Source organism: Castor canadensis, chromosome 11 (assembly GCF_047511655.1).
Source record: "Castor canadensis chromosome 11, mCasCan1.hap1v2, whole genome shotgun sequence".
Classification (NCBI taxonomy): domain Eukaryota; kingdom Metazoa; phylum Chordata; class Mammalia; order Rodentia; family Castoridae; genus Castor; species Castor canadensis.
Genome location: NC_133396.1, coordinates 58,499,683 through 58,520,253, shown reverse-complemented (window position 1 = coordinate 58,520,253; position 20,571 = coordinate 58,499,683). Strand labels below are relative to the sequence as shown.

The 20,571-nt window shown below is 43.9% G+C and overlaps 1 non-coding gene across 1 annotated transcript; it reads right to left on the bottom strand.

Moving 5' to 3' along the window:
• Positions 1 to 20,175: 20,175 nt before the first annotated feature.
• On the bottom strand, positions 20,176 to 20,308 carry LOC141414501 (small nucleolar RNA SNORA51). The gene has a single exon (XR_012439528.1). It is a non-coding gene; the product is annotated as a small nucleolar RNA SNORA51 (small nucleolar RNA).
• Positions 20,309 to 20,571: the final 263 nt, after the last annotated feature.

Here is a 20,571-nt window from a genome sequence, read left to right as displayed (position 1 = left end):
CTCAAGGAGCAGAGCAATGGCCCTTAGGAGACAAAAGGCAGTATTCAAGCCAAAAGGGCTTGGGAGAGTTTACAGGTCTGCTTTCTTTCAAGGCCATCCCTGTCGCCTTTTCACCCTTTCCTCCCACTGCCCTGCAGACCTGGAAGCAAACAAAAGGAAAGCTGGGATCTACTTAGCATGTGCTCTGGGTTGCCCTTGGCATTGGTGCTAATGAAGTAACTTCACAAACCCCCTTGAAAAGTTGCATTTCATTTGCATATGTTTCATTTTCCCAAGTCTCCACTTCCTAAAGCTGATGTGACACTCATAAAACCACAGGAAGCCACATTTTTCTTTTTTTTCTTCCTTCCCCTTATTCCTAGCCCAGCTACCCTGCCTTGCTTGTTGAGGCCAATCTAACTACAAAGTTTAGCCCTTGGCAGATTTTCACACAACTCAAAGGCAAAAGATTCATACATTGGCCTTTATTTGGAGTTGCTAACTTAGTTTGAAAATCCCAGCTTGATCTCTTTTTCTACTGAATTTTCTCCTTCTAAGACCAAAATGTGGATATGCACAAAACTGATAGTGCTGCCATGAGATCACAAAACATTCCTATAAGCTCTTCATTTTCAGTTGCTTTACACAAATAATTGTGCATCGGTCATAAGCACTAAGACTGCATTAAGATCGCATTAGAGGAAAATTATTGTGGAAGTCTGGGACATTGTCCAGTTATCCTTATCAGATACCTTGAACATGCAGCCTTGAAAATGGCAAACTTCAAAACCCAGATACTGATTCTAAATACCTGATGCTCACACAGAATGAGCTGGGGCAGGTGCTGTTCCACTCCTAGAGGGTTTTGTGAGCAACAATATGCTAAAACCCTGTCTCTATCCATAAGAGGATGGCCTTGGTGGGTAGCATGAGTGAAATTAAGAGTACCTACTTATCAGGAGGAGAGTATAAAGCAGTTTGTACCTAGAAAAAATGGCCTCAATGTCAGCATTAGCAAGAAAACAACAGAAAGAAATGGCCACCTCCCAAGTCCACTCTATAGACATCCATCTTTTTTCTATCTTCTCCATGCCTCTCCCAGCTCAAACCCAGAAGGAGTAGAAGGGGATAAGGAGTAGAATTTAGCAAATATTGACAGTATAAATTAATCCAAAGTATGGTCTTGGTTTCTGCTTGACGTTTCTCTTGGTTTTTTTCCCCAGGCACATGACAGGTCGAGGGTCCTTCAAGGCCAGAGAACTGGCTCGTGAGGCAGCTGAATGATGAGCCAAAGCCGGTATTGGAAGTAGGGTTTATTAGAGAGAAAGGAAAGGCTACAGCTAGAGCAGTGCAGCGGAGCCCGGAAACCAGTAACTCCCTGCTCAGGTGAAGACTGGGGCTTTTATGGATGTTCTAACTTTCGGTTAGATGTTTTTTTCTCATTGACCATGGACTCGCAGGCTTTCTCAGGTGAACTGGTTTGGTTAACACCTTTACTGGGGGCAGGGAACAATCTTGAGAGCATTTTGCTCATCAGCCCTGTGGCAGATCTGTATCTCTCCTTTAGGATGCAGGAATGCAGGCCTCCATCTCCTCAGGATGCAGGAATGATATTGCTCTCCATGGGGGATGGGATACTCACTCAACTGCCTTAGGTCTCCAGACCCAACAAATGGAAGAGGTTTAGAAACAGGAAGTAGTTGTATACTGAGTGTAAGAAAAGATCTCACAACAGTGCAATTGTTCAGATTTTATAATGTAGGGAATGAAAAATATCAGTCAATGTGGAGCTGAAATTATCTCACTGCTATTTCTATTGAGGCTGTATTAAGTTTATAGGTTCATTTAGGAGAGTTGACTTTTTATAACTATTAATATTGCTATCCAGTAAGAGGGTAGCATTTCCATCATTACATTGCTTTTAGCTCTGTAGTAGATTTTAAAATTTTCTTCATATATAACTTGATTTCTTAAGTTCATTTCTAGATGTTTTAGATATTTTTTCATCCTTTATTGAAAGTAATTTCTTCCATTTGTTTTCTGACTTGTGCATATTTTTATGTCTTATTTTCATGCCCATCGATAGAACAATAATGCTGCCATTTTGTGAATCGTGGCCAAAATGGCAGCCCTGCCCCTTAACAGAAATTCCCATGCTCAAAGACAGCCCCACTCCTACCAGAGACCAGTACGTGTGTGCTGACTTCCTGGGCCTCCCTCTTCTATAAAAGCCCAGAGTCCGTGGTGCGCTGTCTTTCCCCTCAGCCAGCCTGGCGGTTTGAGCCTGCCATTAAGCCTTGGACATGAGACTTTTCTCGTGAGCTTCCTTCGTGAGCGGCATTTTTCCTAACACCCATCAATTTTCCAAATTCTTTTCCCCTGAAGCTCCTGGCTAGGGGCCTTATAACAGTAGACACATTAATAAGAGAAAACATACTAATTTTTAAAATATGAGCTTTATGTATCATAAGGAAATGAAAACTCAAAGAAATAGTTAAACCTGAGTATTTTTTATAGAAAGCGTGCAGAAGAGTATAAAGTCTTGGCTAATGAGTTATAAGTAATAAATCCAGAAACTTAGGAAGGCCTATTTATTCAGAGTCTGTGCCCCTTTGTCTTTAGAGATAAGGATGTTCCTTTCCTGTGGGTACAAGAAAGCCATCTTTTATAGGAGCGTCTCATGACCTGCTTCTGGAGAAGGTCAGATAATCCTTCCTAGATTTTATGATGTGCTTAAGGGGGAAGGGGAAGGGAGGCTGGAGACCTTCTGTCTTCAGCTACTTTCTCAAGTTCCTTTCATCTTAAAATGGCCACTATGCCAAGGTGCTCTATTTTGGAAAAGCCTGTCCTAAACGCCTCAAAACAGGAAGATATAAAATGTATTTAAGCAAAGTTACCTTGTTTGATTTGAGAGTTAAGATTCATTGGTGTATAGGAAATGGTTCACTACACAAGTGACTGATAAAACTTTCAATTTGGGGACCAAAACATTGTTGTGCTGGATCAGCTTGGCTCAAGAGATTATGTACCTCTCTTCCCAACTCATGAGTGCTGTGACTTTTTGCTGGCAATTTTAAAAACAACCATGATGGGAGAATTTACACCAAAGAAATTGGTCACTGTTATACATCATGGCTTCCAACTGTCCTCAGAAGGGGTAATTTACAGATAATCACTAGATATTTTACCCATCTGACTTCACTTCCACCACCAAACCAATCACACCAACTTTTCCATTCTTCCTGCTTTTCCTCCTTTTTTCAGTGTAGGAATTGTTAGGTCCCTGGCATTTTTGGGGTGGGTGGAAGGACCCAAGGCTACACATAAAACCAGACCCCCTGATTTATGACCACTTGTTTCTCCCTGCCTGATTGTTTCTCAGCTTGCAAAACAACTCAGGAACTTTCAGTTACTCAATTAGCCAGGCATGTCGACCTGTTCCATCTGGTGATTGCAGATAATCAGAGACCAGAAACTCTCTCCCTCCCCCATGGCTTGGCCCCTCCTATAAAGCCCACTACCCATTTTTAGCCAAGCTGCCTCACTCTGAACCCAAGAGTGACAGCCCTGTGGTCTGGACCAATAAACCTTTCATTTCCACAGTGGCATGGTCTTTTTTTGGCAGTACCTTACATCTGGTACTGAAACCCGGGAGAGGTTAATAGGATGCTCCAGACTGGGGCTGGTCCCTTGGCTTTCATGTCCTGCCCTCTCCCGAACCCAGACTGCTGAACTGACCCCATGTGCCTCCAGACTGTGGATTTCAGAACTTACTGCCTTGCTGGCTTGTCCATCCATCATTAGCCTCTTTCTTCCACGGCTCTCCACCTGACCTACTCCTCAGGCTCGGTAAGTGTCACCCTCCTTTGGGGCTGCCTGATCTGTCTGGTCTGGTAGTCCTGGTGCTGTGCCAGGCAAGCCTCTTACACCCACTGGGGTGCCCTCCACTTAGCATGGGGACGCCTGGCTAACCGGTTGGGCATTCTAACAGGCTGGGACACCGGCCCTTGGGAACCTGTTCAGGTGACACTTACACTTCCCCCTCCATCTCTCTCTCTCTCTCTCTCTCTCTCTCTCCCTCTGTCTTTTCCTTTCCTCTGCCCAAGGTGAGAGGTCAACAGCCCCTCCAGCTTACTGTGACCAAACAGCAACTGGACGATTCTGCTCTCCTTGCCTGAGTCACATAAGGGAGGTTAGAACTTGACCTAGATCTATATTGGCCTAAAGAGTAAACTCACCAAGGCACCCGCCACACTCTCTCTTGCTCTCTCTCTCTTGATCTCTCTCTCTTGATCTCTCCTTCTACAGTATGGAGACCTCCCACTCTACATTAGACGCATCCACTGGGATGCCTTCTCCACACCTTCCGCCTTGGTCTCCAAGACGATATATAACCTAAGCGACTGATCTATGACTGCAACACCGTTTGGCCTCAGTGCAAGCTAGACAATCATTCACAATGGACTGAAAACGGTACTTCTGATTTTCACACACTTCCAGGTCTTGACAATTTCTGCCACTGCAATGGCAAGTGATCTGAAATTGCATTTGTCCAAGCTTTCCTTTCTCTCTGCTCTCAACCCTCCCTGCTCAAATCTTGTAACACTGTTCAAATCCTCCTTGCCAGCAACAAACCCCCTCTCAAAGTTTGTGTCTCATGGGCTCTGTCTGCTCACCTCCCAACTCCTCCTGCCAGTCCTCTCCATCAATCTCTTCTCCCACCCCATCCTCCCATGACTCAGACCCCCCTTCTTCCACCCCTGTTGGCTCTCCCAAACAGCCGCCACCCTATTCTCCTTCTACAGTAGTCACAATTGACCCTGAGCCATCAGCTTCTCAGGAACCAACACTGCCAGCCTTGCCCTCAGCCCCTGCTTAAACCCTAACCCACTATACTTTATCTTAACTCTCATTTATCTTAACTCTGGGAGGTGGCAGGAGCTGACAACACTATCAGAGTTCATGTGCCTTTTTCCGTGACTGATCTCTCTCTCAAACTGAAAAGATACTTGGCTCCTTCTCTAATGACTCAGCCTCCTATATTAAAGAATTTGAATACCTAAACCAATTATTCTCAACTCTCATTTTATTTCCCAATCCTTCCCTTATAATTCGAAGAAAACTTAAACAGCAGAGGGTGGCCCTCAAACCCCCCAGGGAGATCTTGTGAAAATGGCATTTAAGGTATTTAATAACTGAGATGAAGTTTGAGATCAGTGAAAGGCCCAGCTCTTGGCAGCTGCCCTGAGGCTACCTCCTCCAACTTCCAGATGGGCCGGACAAAAACGCATGCCTCCAGGGCCTGCTTCAAGTGCAACCAGATGGGACACTGGGCAAAACACTGCCCTTCACCTTGCCCACCACCAGGACTCTGTCCATGATGTGGCCAGAATGGACACTGAAAGGACGACTGCTCCTCTTTGTCTCTGCAAGGTAGGTCAGTCTCCCACTCCCACTCCCACTCTCAACAGAGTGAAGGCCTTACGGACCTCTTGGGCCTGGTGGCAGAAGACTGATGTGGCCCTGGGACCTCAGCCACCTTCAAGATCACCTTGGAGGAGCCCAGGGTAACCATCCACAGAGCAGGTAGTCCTCAATCACCTACTTGGTGCTACCTGACTTCCCAGGTAAGCTTTATCCTTCACAGATCTCCATGGTGGGGGTGGACGGTCTCCTCCACCAGCCAAAAAAAGAAAAGACAGTTTTATTTATAGATAAACGCCAATGTGTGACAAAGTTAAAGTTGACTATAATCTAAGAGTTGCCTAAATGATTTTTAAGGTCATGTCAAACTAAACTCTAATTCTCTATGTCCATAAAATAATAAGGCTATCTTAATATTATTCTGCTCTGAGTAACATCTACAAAAAAACTGTTATAGGACTTGTGTTTTCTGTTGATCTTGTCAAGCTTTAAGTACTGCTAAATCAGAGTTCATTTACATATTTGCTTATGTGTCTTAAATGACCATCTTGTAACTGTGTTCTGTGTCTATGTAAAATAATGAGCTAAAGCTCTCTTTTATTCAAAAGTGTTACATTTACCCTGCATTCTGACAGTCAGCCTCTATTTGCCTTTAAAGGTCCCACAAATGCTTCATAGCAACTAACCTGGTCAGTTCTGCCACAAGAATTTAAAGACAGCCCTCATCTTTGTGGACAAACCCTAACCAAAGACTTAATAGATTGGCACTACCCAGAGGCCACCCTTCTTCAATGCAGAGCCACAGACCCCTCATCTGCAGAGCAACTGAGTCCTTCTTAAAACTTTCTGGTCTCCAGGGATACAAAGTCTCTAAAGAGAATGTTCAATTATGTCTCCCACAGGTCACCTACCTAGGTGTGATCGTAAAGGAACAGTCTCCCTAAAGTCATTCCTTCTTGAGCCCCTTTTAAATAATGTATGGCCATCCATTTCTCTTAAAAAACTTGCTTCCAATAGACTCTGCTCCTCTGGCTGACTATCTTAACCTCCTCTGGGAACTTCTCAGACAGCAGGCAGACCAGATCCTGCCCCACCCCTCAGAGAGGCCTGTAACAATTTCAATTAAACCAGGGGATCTTGTTCTCCTCAAGGATCTTTGACCCTCTACACTGGGATCTCAGTGGACTGGCCCTCATCTGGTGATCCTCACAATGCCCACCACTGTCAAGCTCAATGGGATCCCCCAGTGACAGCACCTCTCAGGGATAAAACATTGCTCACCAACTTCAGACTCTTCCACTACAAGAAAGGATGAGTACTCTTGTGTACTGATGGGCCCCATGCAGCTAAGCCTCCCCTGCAAACTCTCTCCCTCTTCCACTCCTGCATAAGCTCTCAGTCCTCATCTGGCTCTTGATCTGCTTTCCCTTCGCAACCCAGAAATTCTCCCCCTGTGACCCATGCATGTGCATTGCAAGGGCAGGACATATTGTTACTAAGACTTTACTGTTCCACACTTACTATTCCTGTGCAGGCTCTGTTATGGGGTCATGCACTCACAATCACACCATTTATCAAGTGTGCTCCCATGATAACCAATTTACCTGCTTCAACCCCACTTATCACCCTGTGGAGCAATGGTTAGAACTCAGGAGTGGCCACCTTGCTGGGAACATTGTTACTCGAACCCAGATGTTCAATCCTGAAAAACCAGTGTCATTATTGTTTGATGCTTGTGTGGCCATAGACAAACTATGTGGAGGTACAGGCTGTGGCTGTGGAGGCCTGAGTTGGGAAAGGACCTATACATCAAATGAAAAATATATGTGCCGGGGAGACAACTCCTGGCTGTGTAATAATGAGGGTTATCATTTTTGCCCTTATTGTAGTTGTGTTTCATGGATCACATGGCAAAGGGCTACACACTTAGCCCTCTTTCAAAAAGGCACTACTACCCCTAACTGCAGTCCAGGCACCTGTATCCCTGTAAATTTCACTGTACTTAAGCCATCTGATTGGACACAGGGACAGATAATTAGCATAAGGATAGATGGCCAAGGCTTTGACCCTGGAACTCTGTTACACCTTAAGTTAACAACTGTTACCCATGAGAGTCCCCCATACCAGGTCTTCCACTCCTTTTATGAAGAAATGCCAAATAAATTCCCCATTTCCGTTACAACTAAAAACTTGTCCTCACACTGGCCAAATCTATAGCCCAGACACTAAATGTCACTTTGTGCTACGTGTGTGGGGGAACCAACATGGGAGACCACTGGCCCTGGGAGGCAAGTGAGTCAGACCCACGAGTGCCTTTCAGTGACAGTGCCTTCCCACGACACAGGACAGACGTCTGGCTCCTTAAAACTTCCATAATTGGGAATTACTGCATCTCCTGCCATGGAAAACAATTCTCCACCCTAGTGCAGGACCTAACTTGTCTAGGACAGAAGTTTTATAATGACACAGTCCAAGAGACTCAGTGGTGGGGTACCCCAAACCATACAGAACCCCAGCCTCACCCACTGGCCAACTTTTCTAATCTCAAAACAGCATGGGATGATCTTACTGCAGATATAAACTGGCAGGCTCCCAGGGGCTGTATTGGATCTGTGAAAGGCAAGCCTATACAGTGTTGCCTAGACACTGGTTTGGGTCTTGTGTGCTGGGCTCCATCAGACTATCTTTCTTCTTGTTCCCCTTTGAACAAGGTGAAAACCTGGGAGTCCCCATATATGAACAAAGATTAAATAGAAAAAAATGGGGAAACTTACAAATAGGCACTCGGCAGGATGATGAATGGCCCCCTGAGAGAATCATCCAGTACTATGGTCCTGCCACTTGGGCTACTGCACCCCTATATATATGCTCAACTGCATCATCAGGCTGCAGGCTGTTGTTGAAATTATTACTAATGAGACTGCAAGAGCCCTCAATTTGCTGGCAAAACAAGGCACTAAGATGCTCAATGCAATCTACTGAAACCGCTTGGCTTTGGACTATTTGCTAGCCTCTGAGGGAAGAGTTTGTGGAAAATTTAACCTGAGCAACTGCTGCCTGCAGATTGATGATGAAGGAAAAGCCATAGAGGAGATCACTGAGGGAATGACAAAGCTTGTTCATGTCCCTGTCCATACATGCAAAAGCTGGGATCCTAATAACTTATTTGGAAGATGGTTTTCTGCCATAGGTGGATTTAAAACACTGATAGGGGCAGTGGGCCTAATTCTGGGAGCACACGCAATACTTCCCTGCTTTCTTCCCTTGGTTATATGTTCTATTAGGTCCATTATAGAGGCTACTATAGAAAGAAAAACAGTTACACAAGTAATGATGCTATGGAAATACAAACCCTTAAACCAGGAAAATGCTCTTCAACCCTGGATGCCTCCAGGATCATTCAGGGAACTCAGCAGACAGACTTCCCACCAGATGCTACTACAACCTTCTCCCAACAACTGGCCTTGTCTGCAGATGAAGCCTGGGACAAACTGTCAGCCTCTGCTCCTGGGAGGAAATTGCCAAATTCCAGCCAAATCCCCTTTAACAATGCCCCCACTCAGCAAGAAGCAGCTAGATGGATTGGCGCCCATAATACCAACAAAAGGCTGGAATGTTATGTCCCTGGCATTCTTGGGGTGGGCAGAAGGACCCGAGGTATACCTTAAAACCAGACCCCTTGATTTATGACCACTTGTTTCCCCCTGCCTGTTTGTTTCTCAGCTTGCAAAACAACTCGGGAACTTCCAGTTACTCAACTAGCCAGGCATGTCGACCTGTTCCATCTGACGAATGCAGATAATCAGAGACCAGAAACTAACTCCCTCCCCTGTGGCTTGGCCCCTCCTGTAAAGCCCACTACCCATTTTCAGCCAAGCTGCTGTGCCCTGAACCCGAGAGTGACAGCCCTGCAGTCTGGACCAATAAACCTTTCCTTTCCACACATGGCGTGGTCTTAATTCGGCAGTACCTTACAGGAAGGAATAGAGTAATTTTTTATTTATTCAGCATCTGCTCTATGCAAGGCTGTGCTGGATACTGTGGAGAATGCTGGAATGACACAGGTAATGGTGTCAACCACTGTCAGTCAACTAACTGGAATCTGAGACAGAATTAAATGAGGGCAGAAACTTTTGTTGAGCACTCTCTTAAACTCCTTGTCAAGAAATGTGAAGGCTTGCAGATTTTCATGAATGTATGAGTTGTTCTTTGAAGAGCAGAATAGAATTTTAATTAGTATATAGGGAGATGGAGAGTGTGGGAGGGCACTTAAATGTAGGGGACAGCAAGAACAATGGGCAGGTCTAAGGAATGAAAGTGCTGGAATGTTCTGGAAGGGTAGGGACACAGTTTGGTCATCTGTGACCAAGGTAGTATGCAGTTCATGAAGGGCAGTGGTGAGGGCATATTTTTCAGAATTTTGGATACAGTTTTCAATTTTAGGGGAATTAAAATGTTGCTTTCTCATCTATATAGATATTTTAAAATATCAAAGTATTAATTTTGTGATCATTGTCTGCGTCAGATTTCATGTTTTCTAGTACAAGATACTCCTACAATTTCATGAAACTCATTAGCTTCCATAACATAAGCTATAAAAAGGAGAAAGAAAGAAACAAATTTAGCCTGACATTGCTCTTATAAAAAGTCCTTGCAAGAAGAATATTGTATTTTTAAAAATATTTAGTGGTATTTAAAAATATATATCTATCAGCAGCATTGTTAGTAGTGGATTCTGAACTAAGGGCAAGTGCATCTTAAACTCTGATAGGGTCATAGGTCCCTCCAAGAAATTGCACAAATTAATTTATACCCTATCCGAACTGTGGGTAAGTGCTCTCCTACTCACACTGTAATCCTATAGGGTACTGTTGACATTGAAAAGTACAATGTGACCGCAAAGATTGTGGGTGGTTGCATGCTCACTTTAATATGATTATTGGACATTGCCTTCTTTCTGTAATCTGCTGACCCTCACAAAATCACCCATTAGCTCGTTCACCTTCTTCTGCTGATTTGTGTAAGTCAGTGATTTGCAGGGAAGAGAGAGAGAAGCATCTGCCTCTCTTGGATCGCTCTTATTTTTTTTTCAATTTGTTGATTGCCTTTAGTTTCGTTTTTGATCTTTTTTTTAATGATAATACAGAGACTTAAAAGTCTCAAATTTTTCTTTTTGGTTTGGGAATTTGTGGTCTGTTTAGAGAGAATTTGAAGATTGTAAATCAAGAGTTTTTTTGCCTTGTTATGGAAAACTGATGGCCCTATTATCTTTTAAAAATATTTAAATGTGCCTTTAAAAAATTACAATAGGCATCCATTTTCTCAGCAAGTTCATGCCAAATGCATTTATTTAATTAGCATTTATTTAAAAACTTACCTGCAGACACAGAAAGATGGAGAAAACACTTTTTTCCCCTTAAGGAACGCTCATTCTGGCCGGGGAGACATACAGTTAACTACACATATTATAAAGTTACATATGATCAATTATATGTCTGTAGAATATATTACTGACTTCATTACTCTATGCTGATATGTATTGTCTATGAAAACACACAATAGAGCCCATTCATTATAAAACGAGGGAGCCCTCTCAAGGGCAGGAGGAATAGGTTATCTCTGCTTTGAAACAGCCCTTCTGTCTAGAGGTGTGGGTGAAGCAGTACAGGATGGGCAGAAGCAGCTTCAGATGGAGGTAGGAGCAGATGGGCTGGGGTCTTGGTGGGGAGTGGGGGACGGGGGCGGGGAGGATGGGAGGCTGAACTGCCAATTAGGGTATTCCCTGGGGAGCTGCTCTGTTCTTTCTGTGTTCAGGTGAACTGGAAAATCTTTCTTCCTCACAGGGAGACCTGTTCTGTGAGGTAGAAGAAGGGTGAGGGGAACCAGCTCATAGAATTATAATTTCTAGGGAGTTATCCTTAGTAGAGACACAGCTAAGAGGTTGAACCCAGGCCGAAACAGCTCCAAGCTCCAGACCCATAGATAGATTTAAGGAAGTATTTTGTTTTAGGAAGCTCAGTTTCAACATTTAACAAACCCACAACCTGAGTAGCGGCTGAGATCACATACATGATCTCAGGAGGTGAGTATCCATGGCTCATTTTAAAGAACAAGAAACTGAGGTTCAGATTCAAGTTAAAAATCTCAGGGAAGCCATGACAACAACTGGCAATTCACACTGATGGTTGCTAACGCTATGCCTCTAATATTTTGTTGGACACAAGCATCCAGTTGCAACGTGGTATGATCAAGCCCGTGCTCTGCTCCCTCCTTTTCACTCTGATCTGGAGTTCCTGCCTTCCACCCTGTGGTCTTTGAACTGAACTTTTCTCTCTGTGACACAGCTGTTGCAGACAGAGTTGGTTCCACTGACGGCTAAGATTTTAAATTCTCTGGTGCCGGAAAGTTCTTTCTCAGGTTGCTCATCTCCATCTTTGCAACCTTCTGGTTTAATCATGCCTGGTTACTGCTTCCCATCCCTTCCCCTAGCCCAGCCTTCCAGGCACACAGCCCGCCCATTGGTCACTTAGTGGTTGTCTTAGTCTGGAGCCTATCCAGGAGGTAGTCTCACACGTGATCTACTTCTCTGTAAATACTGAAAAGCTGTGATCCCAGCTGGACAATTCCAGTGAGCCGCACGCTTCGGGGAAGATACATTTCTTGTCCAGTGCTTTCAAGCCATTCTTTTCCTACCTTTATGGCCATCCTTCTCCTACCTTTATGGCCATCCTTCAACCCCAGCCTCATTTGCTCCTTGTATGGTCCCTGGGGATGAAGGTGGAAAATGCAACAGGCAAACACTTTTCCCCAGAATCCCAAGAGGAAAGAGCTGCTGGTGCCATGAGACAGTTGGCCCGCTTGGTAATCACTTGGAATAGTAGGCCAATGCCAGACCCAGACAAGGTAACTTTTGTCCCCAAAGCAGGACTGGTGGGCTGCTTGACCTGCTTCCAACCCTTCCTACTTGTTGCTCATCTTCCTTCCTTGAGGTCAAATCCCAGGGTCTAACTTGATAGAAGGAGGCGTGGTTGGAAACACCACCACTCTTCTCTTTCTCTATTTACTTATTCCTCTCCTTCTTCCCCAATTCCCTATCCTCTCTTCTACCTCCCAAGTCTGTGTTGTCCACTGGCGATTAGTCCTACTGTCCCTAAGGTCATCCATCACTTCCTGGCCCTCGTCCACACTGTTCAGGTACACTGACTGCCTAGGGCAGAGACAAAGTGTTCATAGCCTGCCTGGGATGGGGAGGGTGAGCACTGAGTATAGGCTGGCCTAGGCCGGGGAGGGCAGAGGGCTGAAGCAAAGGGAGTTTGCCATCTGCCTGCCTCTCAGTACTCTGAGTTGGTTCCTCATCCAGCTTATTTCTCATGGTCTTGCAGCTAAGACAGAGCATGTGAACAATCCCAGCCAGTGGGACAGAGGACAAGCCTGCAGAGGCTTCTGGGAAAAAAAAAAAGAGACATATAGGTGCCAATCCCTGACTCTTCAACAGGGTATGGCTGTGTCTCCAAGGGACCATGAGGGTTAAGGGGCCTGGGGTAAAAAAATAAAAAGAGCTTGGATCTTTTATGCCAATGTTGAGGCAACTTTGAAAAATGGTCTTGCTTCCAGAGTTGCTATTTCAAGTAACAAATTGTCTTGTATTTTCCACCCCTTTTAATACTTTCTGAGGAAGGCAATCTGCGAAGTTATTTATTGTAGTCATTTGTATGAACAAATGCCCTTTCCTGACTTCTACATTAGTAAACATAGATTAGCTGGCATAGTTTAAATCTGTTCTCAAATGCTTTACCTCTGACTTATTGTTCACCTTCCATAATTATTAGTTCACAACTTGTGAAGGGGGTGAAGATATTCACGGAAGGTATATTTTCATTTCCTGAACTTCTAGAAGATGCTACAGTCCCTGTAAGACAGCTAAGTAGGTCTGTGGATTCTATGAGTCAGCAAGGGGCTTCTCAAATTCATTTCTTCTGTTAATCCAACCGAGAATCAGGAATGCCGGCTCTATTGTAAAAAAATCTGACTGGGGAAATGGCAAAACGTGTGTGAAGGTCACAGGGTCTGGAAATGTGCAGCTTGGAGGCAGGTGGAGGGACAGAAGTGATTCCAGAGTAGATTTTAAATAGTTTAGTTTAAGATGAACAAATTCTTGGGATGGTTTTCAATTGCCTTTTCTAAAGACCGTCCCCTGACACTGTCAACAGTCAGAAATTTTAGCAGGATCCCCCCTTTCTCTTTCCTCTTTTTCTACGTCAGCATCAATACTGCTCCCGTCAGGCCTTTATGGCTCTGTTCACAGAGAGAAAACAGCATGGATCAAAGCTTATTTGTGGAACTCTCGTTAAACAAATTGCCACTCATGGATCAGAGAGAATCCTTTCATACTATGTATGCAGTACTGGGCGTCTCCACTGGGTGGTGGTATGGCCACGAAATGTGAACAACAGGCTTGTTTTGGCCAGGATTGAGTAGAAACAGATTTATAGGAAATGCAATATTTTTGCTATGCATAGCTCACTGACAATCTGATGTTTAAAAAAATGTACAATTTCCTATATTCTTGAACAAGCCTAGCTCTGCTTATAACATAGGAAAGACACAGGCTATAAATGGCTCTAAGAGATGGGAGTGGGCCTAGGAGGGTCAGGCAGTTGCTGGCTGTCTGTGGGAGCAAAAGGTCCAGGAGGCCAGGAACTGGGGTTTCACTTGTCCTGGCATCCCTGAAGTCACTATGCGGCTCTGGACTTGGTTGTCTTCTCAGATGAGAAAGGAGAGGGGGTGTGGCATTGGTCAGCTCTCCAATTCCCCACCTATCTGAAATCCTCTGATTTAATGGTTTACACAGTCTTAGTGTGAGGCCAGGACCTGATCTGATAGCATGGTGTTAGGAAAGGAAAAGAAAATTGTAAAAGATTATTCCCTTAGGATTCTTGGGGATAAATAAGTGTCATGTTTCTTTATATTTTTAAAGTCAAATCAAACCAGACCTTCAGGAGGCAAGCCCTCTGGGAGGAGAAGGCTGCAGGAAGCTCATGCTGTCCTGAGGACCTATTCCCTAGAGAATGAGTCAGTCTGTCTGTCCTTCCCTGTATCCAGCCGTAGGGCACGGTCATTTAATCACCCTGCAGGAGGAGATGCAATGAATTGATCATGGATAGTAAGAACATTCTACTGAGCTGGAACATTGGGTGGGACGGTTAGCATTAGTCAATTAAAAACACAGAGAAGTAAGAGGAAAGTGACTACTTCATTCATTCACGCGCTCACTGATTCACTCATTCACTCCTCCTTCTTTACTGAGGACCTGCCAGGTTCCAGGGGAGCTGCTGTCTCAGACTCCTCATGGACTCCATGGCCAAGTGGGAGAGTCAGACAATTGAGTGAACAAGCAGGGACACAGGGACTGCGCTGTGTGTGGTAAGCACTCTAGAGGGCGCTGTGAATGCTGGGAAGAGCGGGGCTGGGGAAGTCACCAAGATGTGGCAGTTAGACTGGAGTCCCCACAGGCTTTTCTGCTCCAAGTGGTCTTGGGGGAGGTGTGTGTATGTAAGCGTGTCTTTGTTGTTGAAATAAATACATTTTAGATATCTTGTGCACCTAAGGCAGGTTACTAGGTCCTAGGTCTATAAAGATGAATAAGTTTATATTTTAATTACAGGTTGAGAAGGTGGGGACAGGAGTGTTTCTGATTGAGAGGTTTTTTCGAATTTGGTGTTATTTGCATACATGGGATGAGAAATCTTAGTGGTGGAGCCCATGTCTAAACATGAAATTTAATTATGTTTCATAAACACCTTATATAATACATTTTGGTTGCCATTTGCTCCTTGAGGTCTGGTGTGAAATTTTCCCCTTGTGTATTATGGTGGTGGTCAGAAAATGTTTGGATTTTGGAGCATTTTAGACTTTGGATGTTTAGATTAGGGATACTCTGTACTGCCAGGCTTGAGTCACAGTCAGTGTCTACCACCCACTAACTAGTGACCTTGGGCAGGCTAATGCATTTTAAACCTCAGTCTACACATCAGTATAATGGGAACAACAGTAGAAACTACCTGTGGGGTATTGTAAGAAATGATATAAATAAATATTTAAGTATGATACATTTAGAATGGTATGTTAAATAGAATGCATGTAGAATGGTTAAAGGATATAATTATTAGAAATCACATGAACATTATAATAAATATAAGTCAGCAGTAAATGTTAGCTGATGTTACAATTAATCTTTGAAGAGTTCCCATCTTGTAAGAGGTGAGTGGATACTGGGTGCTGCAGAGGAGGGATGGGTGTAAAAGGAGGGAACCCCAACATGGATTCAAGGGCAGCCTTGGAAAGGAAGCAACTCTTGAATTGAGTTTAGGAATGTGCCAGCCACCAATTTAAACAAAGAAAACTGAAGCCAGGGCACTAGGAGTCACCACTGCTTGCGGAGGAAAGAGACTTCAAGAGCCAGACTGTATGGTGGGAAGACCAGTGAGTCCCACCTGCACCTTCACGCTAAGGACCTCTCAGCACCGGGACATCAGATGGTCCAGATGGCTTCTATTTCCATGACAACCAGAGGTGGGCCTGGGTAGAGTCCAGGGACACAGATGATAAACTCTGGGGGCTCTAGCCTCAGGAAGATGAGCTGACATCGGTGTGAACATGAAGCCAGGCAGCTGGCTTTGCTGAACTGTCACTGGGTGAATGATGTTTGGGTGTCAGGGAGATCAGGTGAAAGAGACTGATGGCAGTTCCTGGCCCCTGTGTTCACTCAGGAGCTGTCTTGGCAGTAAGCAGCATGGATGTGAGTGCTGTCTGGGAGGGGACTTGGGGGGACTGGGGTGTTTAAGACCCTGTGTGGAGCTGGAAGGCAGGGGCTCCATTGAAAAGAAAACTGGTGTGCGTGAGGGTATCCAGGCTGGATTGTATCACCAGGGGAGGAAGTCTGTTCTCAATGACTCCTTGAAAAATCTGCGATTTCACTTCTGCCCTGAGTGACCCACACCATCTGACCAGTGTGGGGTTAGCTGTAGAGAGGTGTGGAGAGAGCATCTTTCTAAGTTGTTGCCACTTTGAACTTCTACACAATGAGTTAATCTGAGGTGCTGGACCATTTCTCTGGCTGGCAACTGTCCCTGATAGACCTGGTCACCTCCCTTTCTCCTGGAGCTGCTCATCATGCTTGTGAAGCATTCAACTCTGGCTCTCCACCCCTTTTTGATTTCCTGTTTGACACCTGTATTGGTTTGTTTTCATTGCTGCAACAAAATATCTGAGTCTGGACACTTTATGAGGAAGAGGTTTATTTAGCTCACCATTGTGGAGGTTTGAGGGCATGGTTGCCAACATCAATTTGGCTCTGGTGAGGGTATCATGGTAGACGGCATCACAGGAGCATGTGTGAGGGAGAGATCACATCACGAGACAGCAAGGCAAGCATGGGGAGTCCATGTTCCAAAACTACCCACTCTTGTGAGAACCAACTGAGGGTCTCACTAGAAGTAGCTTAATCCCTCCAGAGGGCAGCGTCCCCAACCAAATCCCACTAGGTTCTACCTCTTAAAAAGATTCCACTGCCTCTCACATTGCCACACTGGGGACCAAGTGTCCAACACACGAATCCTTGGGGGGACACATTTATAGCCAATCCACAGCAATTGCATTAATGAGTGGGAGGGAAAAGTCACGACGGAGTCTTTCTAGATAGACCTTCACTGCCCACAGCAGTTGCTGAGACAAGGAGCACAACCCCACGTCCTCATCCATCTCCTCCTTTGTTGGCATCCAGCTGTGCACACAGCCCTTGTATCACTGATGTCCACTGGACTCAGCTCTTACTTTGAAGAGCTCAGAGTCTTTAACAAGCCAGTAATTCATGCGTTTCTAATTCCAAAAATAGGCAATGAATAGTGGAAAGAATGGATCAATGCAAGAAAGCTCAAAGGGAAAATAAAAATCACCAGCTATTCTATCTTCCAGAAGTTCCTCTGCGACTGTTTGATTATACTTATTCCAGCTCTTTTGAATGCACATGTTTATAACTACTTGGGATTATTCCATAGGATGATATCTAAAACTCACTTTTCATTTGATTGTTACATTTCATCTAATCGCTAGCTATTCCTTGTCAATACAGTTTGTATTTTAAAGTCTTCATTCTACTAGATTCTAAAAATATTCTGCAGTGTTCATGCAAAACATTTGGATAATGCAGAGACATGAGGTCTATCAAGCTTCTTGGAAAGTTCCTTTTCTTTCTCCTCCTTCTCTCCTTTTCCTTCATTCCTTCCTTCCTTTTCTTTCTCTTTCCTTCCCATACTGGGGTTTGAATTCAGGGCCTTGTGCTTGCCAGGCAGGTGCTCTACCACTTGAGTCACATCCCCAGCCCTTTTTTCTTTAGATATTTTTCAATTAGGGTCTCGCATTTATGCCCAGGCTGGTCTGGACTGCTGTTCTCTTATTTATGCTTCCTGAGTAGCTGGGGTGACAGGTGCATACTACCACACCCGCTATTATTTGAGATGGGGTTTTGCAAATTTTTGCATGTGCTATCCTAGAACCATCATCTTCCTGATTTCCACTTCCTGAGTAGTTTTAGATCATTTTTATACACTTAAAAGCATAGAAAATAGCCAGGCGCCAGTGGCTCACACCTGTAATCCTGGCGACTTAGGAGGCAGAGATCAGAAAGATCACAGTTCAAAGTTAGCTGGGGCAAATAGTTTGTAAGACCCTATCTCGAAAAACCCTTCCCCAAAAAGGGTTGGTGGAGTGGCTCAAGGTGAAGGTCCTGAGTTCAAGCCCCAGTACTGAAAATAAGAAAGCTGACAAATACAACCCATAAAATAGAATGCTGCACACAAAAAGTCATTTAAAATAGCTGTGAAAGGAAGGTCTAAGGGAAATATTGCCAGTGGGATACACCATGATTAAACAACACTATGTCTTGGACAGGTAAGATTTCTATCTGTTTTCAGAAACCCAGGGATGATTCTGTCTTAGAAATGGATTAGTAATCATGTCTGCATTAATAGTTTACAGGAAAAGACTAAGAATTCCTTCACATATATTAAAATATTTTTGAAAAATTCCCATAAAAAATGTGAGTCAGCAACAAGATCCTGCCCTGGACAAAAGACACCTCTCTGAAGTAAACCCCAACTGCCATGGTTACTTATGGGGAAGACCCCAAAGGTGTCCTCGTCAATGTTAATTACAAAACTAAGCTGCAGCCTCCCTCCAGACAAAAAGGCTGGCAGAAACGCCTTGACCTCAATTGTTCCTAACAGATCTAATTAACACAGTCAACTAAATCCATGACATGAAGAAACCTTAACACCTGCCTGGGACACATTAAGCAAGGCTTTAAATAAATGGGGTAAGTCCTACCTGTTGTCCTACACAGAAATACTGCAATATTGTGAGAACTCAAATACTCCCGAAATCGATTTATAAATACACATTTCTGTATCTATTTCTACAAATATACATTATGTATTTGTGTGCTATAACCTACACAGATTCTGTTTTTAAATAATATTTTTATTAGGATATATTCATTATAGGGGAGGGGATTCATAGTGACAATTCTGATTAGACTTATGTCGTGCATCGGTTACATTGTCCCCATCGTCTCTCCCCCTCAGCCCCCTCCCCACCCCACTTATAGCAATTACAAGAGGTTTCTTACTTCTGTTTCATATAGGTAAATGAAGTCCACCAACCATATACTGTCCCCTTAGTCTCCTTCCTTCCCCCTCCCCCTTATGCCCCCCCCACACTGTGCCTGTTTACAGTCCTGTCTACAGTCCTGTCTTTAGTTCTTAATATTTAAGATGATGTTCAAATTTGTGTGTCAATGTGTCCCCGCTGTGGGTGTGCTTTATTTTGGTCCATTCAACCACTTCCATTTCTCTCCCTTACCCCTTTACCTCCCGCCCCCCATTTTTCAGCAGCTTTCAGTGCACATCTTTATATCCTCTACCTTCACAGATGTTATGTTTTATGATGTTCCTGATGCTCGATCATTCTCTTTTCCTTTCCCTCTTTCCCCGAGTTCCATAGAGTATAAACTATCCAGATTCTGAAAAGAGTGAATCTGGGTAAGTTATGCTTATACGGAGCCAGGCCTTTAAGGAGTACATGTGAGCAGGCACTATTGGATACTGCGTACATGTATGTGTATATACTATTATTAATGCTTTTTAATTTGATTTAATCTTTTTCTATTTCCTTAGTATTAGTAAAGAACTATTCTTGAAAAATCATGGGGCCAATGGATACAGGCCTGACTCCCTTTTAATGCCTGAATAATATTCCCCAATACAACAGGATTGTGCTTGTTCCATGCATTCTCTGAATTAACAACCCTCAGGTTGGTTCCAAGATGTTTGTAAAAGATGACACTGCAATTAATGACATCGTGCCTCTCATCTCACCAGTGCTCTTTTTTAGGAATTAGAGCTCCCAATGCGAGATTATGGATGTATATCAGCATTCAATGAATTTTGCTTGAGTATTTTACAAAGATGATGTAGTAATTTACATTTACACCAGCAATGTCTGGGAGGGACCATTTATTTGAATTTCCCCTCATTGGATGCTGTAGCTTATGACATTTATGACACTTTGGTTGCTTTTTTGTATTTTCTTGACTACAAGTTTGTATGAGAATCTTTTATGAACTTATCAGTCATTTGTATGCTCATATCCTATGGCTTGTTACTGACTTCACTTATTTCTATTGATTTTTTCTTTTTTCTCCCTTCCCCCCTTCTCCCACAACTCCCCATTCACAAGGCAGGCTGGGCGCAAGGCCTGGGCTGAGGTGCATATGGGGTACATGTAACTTTGCCTCATCTTTCTCTGCAGTCAGTGTAAGATCACGGCTTCTGGTAAGCACCAGGAGGACCTCCCCTTTTTCATTTATCATCATGCTTTTCATGTTGGAGATTTGAGCCACTTGTCTGTCATTTGTGGTATCAATGTTTTAGTGGTTCTGTTAGTTTGATTAAAAATTCAGTTTAGTTTCAGGGTCTAAAACAGACTCTACATTTCCTGTGAGGGACACACACCCACTCACAAGGATGAGTACAAAAAGAGTAGGCTTCCATACTCTTTTTTTTTTTCCTTCCTAGTGCTGAGGCAGTCTTAGTACAATTTCATTACTATAAC